The 12,733-nt window shown below is 44.1% G+C and overlaps 1 protein-coding gene across 1 annotated transcript in view; it reads right to left on the bottom strand.

Annotated features, from left to right (window-relative positions):
* OTOGL (otogelin like) overlaps positions 1 to 12,733 on the bottom strand; it is a 1,067,300-nt gene that overhangs the window by 107,589 nt on the left and 946,978 nt on the right. The window lies entirely within an intron of this gene.

Raw genomic sequence — 12,733 nt, 5'->3', positions numbered from 1 at the left:
GTTTGGGGACTCTATTCCACTGTCTATTCCACACACTGTTTAGCGCCTGGAGACGCCAAAGTCACCAGGTCCATGCCAGGAGGAGCCCTTAAGCTGCTCGGGGCTCCTGCAGCACGGGATGCACGTGTACGTGCCCGAGCAAACCCCGGGCCAAGGGCAGGCCCATCTGCACCCGTCACCAGCCGGAAGAGGCTGGGCTGGGACAGGTCCCTTGGTCTCATCTTCGAACTCTTTGGTCTTTGGGGATCACCAGGCAACTGCTTCCTCAACTCTACTATTAAGGACATGAACAAGGTACTTTGTATATTTTGTTCTTAAGTGTCATTTTATGATTGACTTCCTTGGCCTCCCGCCACCAAGCTCCTTTAAAGTGTTAGATTTTGGAGAGTGATACCCATCTCCCCATACCCCCTAAGAGGTCCATATTGTGGCACATACAAGCCAGGTGAATCTAGCTTATGCAGCAATGGGCCAAAGGAAAATGACTGCTGGCCTAGGGGGGTCCCAGGAAGGAATACAGTATCGAACATTGATTCTCATTTAACCAGGGCAGCAAATGTTGTAATAAAGGAGATAGCATTAACCAAGAGAAGGCTTTCACTGGAGATGGAGAAATTTGCACAGGGCTTTGCTATGGCCAAGAATGGATAGGAGTTAGGGAAGATAGGGGACACAGCGGGAATTTCAAGACCTCCTGTATCCGTGCCCATACCAAAGGAGACCCCTCCTGTTGAATTGGCCACGCCCATATGCATTTTGACAGCCAAACCACCAGCTGGTAATGATTAAACTGTCCCTCACTAAAAGGAAGCAAACAGGCTCTAATAGAGTCACGAGAAAGTCTCCTTGGCCAAAATCTCCACTACCAGCCAGGTCCAACCTTGAACTGTTGCTGGACACCCTTTACGTTAGACTGGAGTCAATTAATAAAGATCTCTTAGCACCAACAATATTAAAGCTGGAAGGGATTGAGTTGAGACTTAATTATTTTACTCTCATGTGTAACAATTGTTTTTTAAGGCTAGAGCCAGTGGCTGGGGGGGAGGGGCAGCATGTCTGGTCGCCACTAATATAAACCAAGTTCCTCAGGCGAGATGCACTAAAGATCCAGCAGGCGAGGAATCGTCCTGTAGATCTAAAAACAACTGAGCACCTGGTGAGTCGATATTTGCAGTCCAGGTGGCTCAAATGTACAGGCCATGAACATCCAAAGAAGGCTCACTACCTATGTGCACGTCGCCTCAGCCCATAATGTCTAAGGCTGAAAATCAATGCATTCTCGACCTGCTCCCTGAATCTGCTCCCCTAATTGCTGTTTTAATGGGGGTTCCCCTGCTATCACAAGGTCTAAAGGAAACTTCTCTGGACCTAATTCACAAGGCGACTCACTGATGTAACAGCAACGTGGTAAATGGATCAAATATATCTTTGGACATTATTATGGCCAGAAGAGTGGGATGGATCGGACGTAGGACTAGAACAAATGTAGAGGGGGATTGTGTAATTGTAAATTTCAAGCACCCCATGCAGACTGAGGTGTTAGTGGGATGCCATTACAGGAATAGCACTATAACCTTTAATGGCGGTTGGCCTTTAAACCGGTTAGGCCTGGTCAAATAAAAAACGTGGACACGATCTTACCCATGACCAATCGTTTCCAACCTTTGGACAGTCTACAGGGTCTTGACGAAAACGATTGACTAAAGCCAGTGGTTGAAAAGAAGCAGGGCATTAAACCGCCAAGCAAGGTTACTAACAACTTAATCCCACCAGCATCTATGACTGAACCACTGCTTGATACACACCCTAACTCCCTTTCCCCATCCGTCATCTCTGGTATCTCCTGTACGAAGGTTCTCTTGTGGAACATAGCTGGTCTTGGGTCAAATAGGGGCAATATATCCTGGGAACATTTTCTCTTAATGCACCATATTATTGCCCTACAAGAAACATGGGAGCCGAATGACAGTTTTTTCTGAATGGTTTTATCTCGTTCTGTAAATATGCAACCCTCTTGAATATGGGAAGAGCAAGGGGGGACTTCATTTAATGTTTTCACATAAACTTTCCTGTCAGACCAAAATGATAGAATGCCAATCACCCCATGTACTAGCAGCAGAATTGTCATTCAAGAATCTTCCTGCCCTGCTAGTTGTTAATTTTTATAATTCCTTTTCTAGAAGCCACGAGACAGAACATTTTCTAGCTCTACAGGACTTTGTGGAACACTACAGGGACGGCAAACAAACTAATGATTTGATAATCCAAGGGACTTTAAGATTCACCAATGTGTTCTTAATTGCTTTTGCAGGATGGAGCAAGGGGATTCTTTACTACTGAAAAACCACTTTGAGCACAGACCGTCTGGCATTTTTACAGCAAACAGATTTGTCCGCTCTTGTCCCTACTTATGTAGGAAGTGGCAGCCCAAGTATTATTGATTACATCATACTCTCCGCACCCTTTACTCTCGGTTGAAGAGACCTGAGCATCTCTTGGAATTGTCATGGCGATCATAATCCTCTCACACTTGAGCTGTCCTATTCTTAAAAGGGGTGGCGGTCAGTTGTATCTCCAAAACAAATATTAGTACCAAAGATCAAGCACGCAGGCTGAAGTGGGAAAGCAGTACCCCGGAAAGTTTCCTAGAGTAGTGCAGGAAAAGAAAAATGGATCAAACAGATCTAAACTGATGGCTTTACATATGCAATCGATTGATTATGCAATACAAGTAATGGGATAGGGATCCCAACATCAGGAAGAAGAACAGGGAGGACATGAGGTGGGCAGGCAGGTCTAAACAATGAAAAGGGGAGAGGTGACCAACCCCATTGACTGGGTCATGTTATAAACTCTGGTGAATTGGGGCATTACAAAAAAAATTGCCTCAACCTAATATCAGGAATCTCTCCACACCCAAGATTACTCAGAGCACACAAATCTAGTATCCACACTACCAGGACAACATCATAGGTGCTGACTCGGCTTTTAATGCATTAATCCCAGTTGATTACAATTTATAATAAGTGTATGATTGATGTTGAGCTCAGCTCACATTTTGTCTCGTCGACACCTGCCGCAAGCTACTATGCCTTGAAAATGTCTATATTTTCTTCTTTACCTCCTTTGAGCTTGTCCATTCAGCAGTCGGTATTTCAAATAGAAGAGGTTCTTACCATATTAATGATCCTGTCACTATTAGCTTGGGTCCTATACCTAATAAGCATGCCTTTTTGCTGAGCCCTATGTCCCCTGCAAGTTAGGTGAGACGAGATGTATTATTTAAGATAAATTGCACTGTTTTCTGTACGATCGGAGTGTTCTGTAATGTTCTGTAAACAAATCAACATTAAGTTTTAGCTGTTTTATATGAATTTGATAATCAGGCTATGGAATGGGAAATGCAACTGTCTGAATCTTTAAAGTAAAATGCTTGAACAAGTTACTTCTACCTTGTGGTCTAAACGTGTAAATTACATTTAATGTATCCTTTCAATTAATTGACCCTGTAAAGATCACGGTGAACTCCTTGAAAAAGCTGCCTTACATCTGACAGTATAATTTCCATCCTGAGGCTGAAGCTAGGATTTGCCATGTCATTCTGATTTCAATTAGCAAAGCATCTGAATGCCCACTGTAAGTAACTGCAACACTCATTAATTAATTCTTTTATTGTGTAGTTAATAAAAACCGTTACAATGTAAAATGCAATCTTGTTTAAAAAAAATAATTTTTTTTTTAGAAATATACATTATTATACAAGTGTTACAAACAACAGTTGAGTGAAATTGTAAAAGACAATGATACTATGGAGTTTAAAAAAAAAAAGGTAATTCACTAATAAAAGATACAGTTTTAAGAGTCCTAAACATTCAGGGTGGTATTAACTCGTTACAAAAATGTTGTTTGTTTTTTCGAAATTAATGACATATTTGATCATTCGACAAATAAATTGTGGGTCAACTGAATCCATCACTTGTAGAATCGCAGAGCGACATGTACAGATTCCTTTTTCTTTGAATTTTGCCTTTAATAACCTCCGGCGGTCACTATCCAGTGCGGGGCAAATGCAGATCATGTGAATAAAGTCTTGGGTAGCAGCGCCACAAAGATCACATTCTGTGTGACCCGGTTGCTTCCAGCCAGGTTGATCGGCATTTGTTGGTAGTTTACTCATACGTAGGTTTAAATATTTTTGTTTAAGATGTGGTGGAAAGACGAGACCTAGATAGGTTGCAGGTGCCGGGTTTTTGTAAGATTGCAGTGTCATCCAGGCATGTGAGCGTTGTCTCAAAATTGATTTGTCGTCAATCCGCGAGTGCATGTTGGCTGCCTTTTTTACTGCCTGCTTAAATATTGACGCAGATAGCTTCTTTTGCCATAGTGGTACCAGTTCAGTGATTTCCAGAGAGTAGATTAAATACTTCGCATGCTGGGAGCTAGGATTCCTTTGCATGGCTTCCCAGATTGCAAGGTTGGTTTCTATCTCGCGGTTCAGCCAGATGCTGTACCAAAATTTTACTGCCTCATATTTTTTTAGCAATATTTGAGACTGCAGGCCAAATTCCAACCGTACCTGAGCTGGTGAGGCGTCACATGGTAAGCTGCATACCCGTTTATACACTCTAGTTTGAATTTGGTCCAAAAGCCGAGCGCTTCGTCCACAGTGTACCACACTGCCATAGGCTATTGTTGGAAGTAGCTTGGCTTTGATGACTGTTAGGAGGGGAGTAAACAATGGACCGTTCAGCTGCTTAGAGAGGCTGCTGAATGCGTGTAGTAAGGCGGCTCCTTTCTTCTCAATGGCATCAAAGTGCGTGGAAAAGGTAAACCGTCTGTCCAGGTATATTCCCAGGTATTTATAGCTTTCCACTGATTCCAAATTCTTATTATTGAGTGTGAGGTTTGTTGGTTTTATACAACGGTGGGTTATTGTCATGACCTTTGTTTTTTTGGTGTTTATTTCCATGAGATTCTGTCTGGTATATTCTGCTATCTCTTGAATAAGGCGTTGCAATCCCATCTTAGTCTGGCTAAGGAGAACAACATCGTCAGCATAGGAGAGATGCGTGACTGGCAGTAGTCCTAGCCGTGGGGGATGTGCATTGGTCCTGTCTAGCCGTGGTGTTAGATCGGCCATGAATAAATTAAACAGATATGGGGCCAAAACGCAGCCTGGCTTTAAGCCTTCGTACGTGCTAATCGTCCGCGTTAGCCTATTGCCGTTAGCAATCTTGACCTGCATCCAGGTGTTGCTGTATATTTCTATTATTGGATTCAAGATTCCGTCGGGCAGGCCCTGTTCCTTTAGTTTAGACCAGAGTAATTGTCGGCTGACACGGTCGAAGACCGCCTTGAAATCCACAAAGCATAGGTGCAATGCTTGTTGATTTTGCAGGCTTTTTTCAGCTAACATGCTTATGGCTACGACATTTGCCATGGTGCCTATGCCCCGGCGAAACCCTGACTGGTTTACTGGGATTTTGTTGTTGTCGTCAGACCATTTAGTAAGATCAGTTAGCACCAGGGAGGCATAGTACTTAGCTTCTGCGTCGAGGAGCGATATCAGGCGGTAATTTGCTGGATTTTTTCGATCGCCGCCTTTATATATTGGACTGATAATCGCCCCTCTCCAGCTTTCCGGGATCAGACTGGAAATATTTATCGTCAAAAACAGTTTGTTAAAGATACTAGCCCAGGAATGGGAGTCTTCCTTATAGATTGCCTGGGGGACGCCATTCGGACCAGGTGCACTGTCTTGCCTGCTTTTCTCTATAATTTGTAGAATTTCTAATTCCTCATATATTCGTAGCGTGTGGTCTGATCCCTTCTGCTTATTATTCGAGGTGTTTGGCCGATCAGAGACTGTTGTCGACTGAGACTCTGCCTTTTGGATTTTGTGCACTGGGATTACTGTTAAAGGCAGAGATGTCCTGGGGTTTATAGAGAAGGTATCAATTAGATGCTGTACCCATGCCATTTCCGTGATACAGGTCATACTTGTGGTGTTTATAGTTCTATTCAAGGAGTTTACTTGCAGCCAGAAGGCTCTCGGGTCGGGTTTCTTTGCATTGTGTTCAATTGTTGTCCAGAAGTTGGTTGCCTCCGTTTTTTCTCAATCCAGATTTGTTTTTTATATAGTTTCTTAAGAAGACGTACATCCTGCCATGACTTAGATTGTGGGCTGTGTCCTTGTGCTCTCCGCAAGGACTGTCGCAGACGCTTTCTTAGAGAGCATGTTATCTGGCTGAGGTAGATCCTATTCTTTGGGTTGAACCTCATTTTGAGGTTGGCATTAGTCTTAGGTAATTTGTTAACAAAGGCAGTCCATGTTTCGACTGTCAGTTCATTGTCGAGGGTGAGCTTTTGCAGTAGGATCTTTGCATTCGTGGCTATTTGTGGTAGGGTGAGGCTCGTCCACCTGAGGCGTTTCAAGTTTATTGTTGAGGTTTCCCCTGGTAGTAGTGGGGCTTCGGGGTGTTTAGGGGGATTTAATTTCAAATATATATGCTGAGCTGAATGATCGCTATCTGGGGAGCATATGATTTGAAATTTTGTGATTAGTCCAAGTAGTGGCAGGGAAACTATGGAATAATCCAGGATTGAGCTGGTACTGAGACCGAAGTAGGTGCGACTGGGAGGTCTGTCCTGTTTTATTCTCCCATTTAGCACCCGCATCCCTTGTTGCTCGAGCTCCCACAGCAGCTGTCGGCCCACTTTATCCCTTCTCTTTGCATTTGGGATATCCTGTGTTTCGACAGCCCAAAGTTCGTTGGCAGCGATGATGTTGTCTTCGTCCTCGTGGGGATGTAATAGATTGGTGTTGAAGTCACCTGTGAGGATTATCTCCCAACTGGGCTGTTCAAGATGGAGTCCTGATATTACACTGTTAAGTTTTTTAAAGAGCTCTTGTTTTACTTTGATGCTTGGGTGGGCGTATACGTTGATCAAAATGATGGTTCCGACGCCAACCTGTGAGCCCATTTCAAGTTTGATTATTTGCATTTCTAGGGTAGATATGGATAACTGGGAAGACTTGATATTCAATGCTGTGGAGATGTAAACCGACAGACCGCCCTTTGCTCGTCCGTGGTGCTGTGTTCGAGTGGCACTGACATGGAGACATTCTACCTGGGATGTCGACTGGAGCTGTTAACCATGTTTCCTGTAAAGCGATGATTTCATAATTATCCCAGGAGTCCGTTTTTCGCTTATCATTTAGGATATCTTTTGCTCCTGCGATGTTCCAGGATAGAACTTTAACGGAACTTTGGTCATTTTTGCCACCCAGAGTGTTATTTCAATTTTGTCTTGTTCCATGGCTTGGTCTGAGCTGATGTTCAGGGTTCGGGTTTTCCGCGCCCCTGGCGCCATGTAGTACTGAATATATGGATCGTTTTATCAGCAAGCTGTTATCTCTTTTGTCATACTTCATTAGGAGGGGAGACGGGTAACCTGAGGTTACCTCGGCTTTGAGGGTGATTCCCCACTCTTCAAATTTGATGGTTTCGTGAAGTATCTCCTTAGCGATTTCAACGTTTCTCCACGTTGTTAGGGTGCCCTCCTTTATTAGATTGTTTCCAAGATTAACAAATTCTATTATTAATAAATCTTCAGATGTTATGTGGTTGAGCCTCGAGATTGTTGATATTAAATATAAGATGTTACCTCTGTTTAAGTAATCTTGTGGGCCTTGCGTTTTGTAATTTGGAATGAAGAGAATCCTTCCTTCTGTGTTCAATTTAATATCTTTCATTCGCTCGTGTGTCCGGTGCCTTATTGTTTTATTTTTCTCTTTTTCATTTACATCGTTTGATGGATGTTCCACGTTGTGCTTGTTGTCATCCCTCCCAGTGAGCCCATTTGCAATTGCCTTCAAGTTTTCTGTATTGGGACCGGGCGAACCAGAGTTTGGTGCATGTTCATCAATAGTTGTTGCATGGGGTAAACATGTCCTGTTACTTGTTTTTGGAGCCTCGACTGGTTGTAAGCCGTTTTGATAAATATTTATCTTGATTAATAGCTGCTCTTTCTTACTCTTGTTTGCTTTTGCTGTAACGTGTCTATGATTTTTGGTGTCCCTTCTGTAGAGCAGTGCGATGGGGCTCTGTATTGTGCGCAAGTTGGGGGCTACTTTTTGTTTATTATTGTCAGTTTTGGCTGATGTCTCCCCTAGATGTCCCAGCTTCCTCGTTACACTTGTGCTGGGCTCCTTGTCCCCTATAGCCTGTTTACAGTCTGGCTGAGGAGTCCGGGCTATGTGGGGTGATTTATACCCATTTTTTTTTGTTTTTTTTTTGTTGGCCCTTTGGGCTCCCTATTATTCTATATGATTGTGTGAATTCATGGTCGATACTTTTAAAACTCCAATTTGCACTGGACTTTTCTATGGAATGGATCGCAAGGTCATCATTACTGCATGTTGATGCGTTTAGGCTTGACCCGTAGGCTACCTCATTTGAAGGTACTTCCACTATGGTTGGGTGGCGCTCTTCCTCATTGATGCTGAGGCTCTTCGAGTTTCTCAAACTCCCGGTTGCCGTGGGTTGCTGATGTTCTCCTTGTTCTAATCGGGTTTCGGCTTTCGTTGAGGTTTTGAAGAAATTAAAGATTGGGTAGTTAGCCAAAGCCTGATTATTTGCAGGTTTACTGTTTGGTGGTTGGTTTCTGGTTTTTCTTGCACGTTTTTTCTGACGTTTGGTTAAAGCTTGTTGTCGATTATTAGTAGGTTTTGTCTGCTCCTGCTTAGGTTGTTCATTTACCGTCGGGCCATGGTTATAAGTGGTGTGGTCCGGCAGTTTGGCCCCTGATGGTATGAGAACTTCTGTGGGCTCACAGGTTTTTATTTTTGTTGGCTGTTTATCTTGTTTGGCTATGTCTTCGACAAAAATGACTTTATGGTGGTCGGAGACTATGGGGTCTCTTTCATCGGTTGTGCCATTAGTGCCAGGATTTACCCATTTGCATTCATGTAAGATGTTTTTCAGTATGATTGGTAGATCCCTTAGCTTTTCGAGTATGGGGCTACATGTGCAGTTTGAGGGCTGTGCCCAAGGGTTATTCTTGTCCCGTAGAGTTGCAAATGTGTGTGCCATGGCATCCAGTTTTTTGTTTATGACAGAAATATGCTCGGCTATTAGGCTCATGAGGTTAATTTGGACATCAAGTTTATCCGACTGCATGTTCAGCGTTGTAATTGATGTTTCTAGAATTTTCCCTAATGCGCCATGCAGTTTAATTATGGCATCCAGGTTTTGGTTGGGATCATGCTTGTATGTTGACTGGCACCAGTCGACCTTGTCGTTGAATGTATTTGCTGAGGGGTTTGAGTGATTCCCGGTCTTTTCCCCTGCCATATTGACACCCACATCCCCATTTTGTTTGGTCAGATGATGTGTTTTTCCAAGCACTTTTGTGGGCGCCAAGTCGAGTAGATCCGACATACTTGATATTTCTATTATTGTTGTTTCCTGACGACCTTCATCGCATATTTATTTAGCTGTGTTCGTGGGTGCGTGCACTTCCTGTTCCAGCCCACTTGTTATTTCAATTGGATTTTGATTTGCTAGCTCGTCGTTGGATATGATTGAGGACTTAATGGATAGTTTCATTTGCTTAGGGTCATGATCGATTTCTCTAATATTCGTGATATGTTTAATGTCAATGGATGGAATTGTGCATTGGATTTGTTTAATCTCCTTGTTTTCAATAGAAGTTAGAGAATCCAACCAAGTGCTGCACTCCTCACCCTTTTTTTTTAGGTATAAGTTTACGTGAGTTAGTTGTCGTGGCTCTTGTCTGGGTGTCGAGTGCTTATTTGGTTGTTCTTGGTAGACTGCATTTAGATTGCTGGTATTAGGATAGCCCTGAGTGGTGCCCATGCCTGGGCCTGGGGAGCAGCCGGCTCCTTGTTGGTCCAGGTTTGTTTCACTTATTATGCATCCTGGGGGTGTGATTGACCTTGTCGCTTTGGTTAGGCTTGTGTGCCCTGTGCTATTATCTGATAGGTTTTCCATGAAACTGACCATAATCCTATCACTTGAGCACTCCAATGTGTTGTGCAGTACTTGATCAAGCTCCTGGCCAAAGCCTCCAGATTCCATGTGGACTTGGGCTTGTGTCTGGAGCATATGCTTATTGAGCCCCTGGCTCGTTTGCCTATAAACCCCTTTGGCTGTTGTCATACACCCGCCGGGATCTTCTGTTCCGATGTTAGTGTTTGGATGAGGGGGTGAGACTAATGCCACTACCGAATGCGTGGATGATTTACTCGGTGTCAACGGTTTTTGGAGTCCGTTTGTTGCTGTTGGCATTGTGTAAATTGCTGCTACAGGGTCTTTTAAAAAGGAGAACTTGCCAGTAGGATTCATGGTGCCGAATAGCGAGTAGATTGGTGGTATTAGCGGAGTTATGGGCAAGTTAGCTGCGTTACTTCCGGAGTTACTGCTGAGTAATTTATTTTTGGATTTTCGTTTCGGGGGTTGTGGGGGTTCCCTCGAGTCTTTCCAGACCTCATTATTCCTGAGAGGATTGGTGTCAAGGTCGCCGACGCCCTAAGGCTGGGTAGGATAATGGAGGTGTAGTATGATTATTCAGCCAGCGTAACCCTTTTTATAACCCACACAACCAACTGGTCTCTGCCCTAACCAGAGTGTCTTCTAATTTGTGCTATGATTTATGCTGTGTACAGTAATCGGCGGACCAATTGGTGAGATCAAGCAGCTTAGCGTTGGTTGTTAGTCACAGGAGTCACAGGAGTCTCAGGGGTCTCAAGGGCCTCGTGGACGAGGGAAAATAGGTCAGCAAGGCTTTCACGCTGCTGTCGCTTCTGTCGCTTGTGCGGGTGCACCAGAGAAGTGGCGGAGGCTAGCAAGAGGGCGTGAGTGTGAGCAAGGGGGGGGTCTGGACTGGGCTTGGGCTGAGCTCTGCCCCCTACTCGGACTCTGCTCGGGCTCTGCTTGCAGTCCTCACCGACTCTGGCCAGGGCTCTCGCGACCAGCACCGCTTTGCTCAGCGGCGCAACTCGCACTTTTTTTCAGGTGGGTCACCGGGCGGGTCTCAGGCTCCGGGCGGGTCTCAGGCTCCGGGCAAGTCTCAGGCTATGCGTCGGCGTTGGAGTTGAGTCCGGAGTCAAGTCGGACTCCACGCCGTCTCTCCCTTAGCCGCGGTCTCAGCTCGAGGTCGCCGGGAACGGAGCCCCCCAGCACACCAGCGCTCCACTTATTTTCCCGCTCCCGCTCAGAGGCTCCCGCAGGTTGCGGGTCGCGGGTCTCCCAATTGGGTCTTGGGGACTCGAGTAACGGGTCACTTTGCGGGTCTTAGGGAGTCGGGTCTCGAGACGCACTGCTCTCGCTGGTCTCTCTCACTGGTCTCCCGCGCCTGACGCCGCTGTTGCTGCTGCTCTACAGCGCCACCTCAGAGTTCAATGGAGCGTTCTCTTGCAAAGGTATCATAACTCGCAGGAGAGGGAGGGGGTGTACTGCAACACTCCCAGTTCCCTTATAAAAAGGCAGGGAAAAATGTGTTCTGCAACATTCAAGATCTCAGGGGATCAATGGCTTAGTTAGTCTCAGTGGTACCCAACCAAGTCACAATGTTTCATTCATGCCAGCAGCTGTATGATGGTTAACTGTTCTAGACCAGTGCTTCAACTTTTTTTACATCCGTTTTCAAAAAGAAAGCCAGTGCCTATTTGTTCTCCAATTCATCAGAGGGCAATTAATATGGCGGGGATGCCCAGAGGGGTTTATCAAGTCTTTCTGCTTAGTCTTTCTGGGTTGGTCTATGCCGGTTCAATATTACTTTATGTTACTTTCTTCTGCTACCTTACAACAATGCAAGGTTGATTCCTTGTCATTGGTTACTGCTAGAAATTGGGACTCTAGTTGGCAAAGGTATACACCCAGTCCAAGTAGGGACCACAGACCTAGTCAGGGTAGGTCAGATACACATCCGTCATTAACCAATGCTTGCCCTCTGGTACAGAACAGTCAGGCTTAAGCTAAGATGCAATATGTAAAGTATTTGTTCACATGACACACAGTAACACAGTGAAAGCACAAAAAAAGACTCCACATCAGTTTAGAAAAAGAGAGAATAATTTTATAATAAAAACAAGACCAAAACAACAAAAATCTGATAAGCAGAAGTCGAGATATGAATTGTTAAAGATTAAATGAAAGACTAGCGCTTAGAAGCACATTGTGCTCAAAGAGTTAATTGGTTGCACTGACCTGGGACAAAGTCACTAAAAGTTAAGTAGCATACTTTTTAGCAACACACTCCCACAGAATGTCTTGCAAGAAACTTTTCCTGCAGCTGTTGGATCCTTTAACATAAATCAGCAAAAGAGACACTGTGATTATCTGTGAGTATCACTTTTGCTCAGTCTGTAAATGTAGACTTTAATTGCACTGCACTTGTAACTGCAGCTGGCCTGTTGAATGATGGCCCACAGTTTAGTCTAGAAAGATAAGCTGGTTTCAAATGTCACTCTTGGTAGTTTAGCCTAAGTAACAAGGCAATCCTGTGAGAAACCAATCATTGTAAAAATCCACAACAAATTAACAACTTACAATGTCCATACAAAAGTTTAAGTGAATTAAAGCAATACAATCTGATAAATGGGCAAAATTAGGAGAAATAAGGTGGAATTTAAAGGTTTTGACAAAAGATATAAAACGTTAAAAAGGCTTAGTGGAAAAAGATATTGAACTTATAATCAATATTATTA

Source organism: Lissotriton helveticus, chromosome 1_1 (genome assembly GCF_964261635.1).
Source record: "Lissotriton helveticus chromosome 1_1, aLisHel1.1, whole genome shotgun sequence".
In the NCBI taxonomy this organism is placed as follows: domain Eukaryota; kingdom Metazoa; phylum Chordata; class Amphibia; order Caudata; family Salamandridae; genus Lissotriton; species Lissotriton helveticus.
Note: the sequence above shows the minus strand (reverse complement) of the source record. Positions and strands in the feature narration are given on the sequence as shown.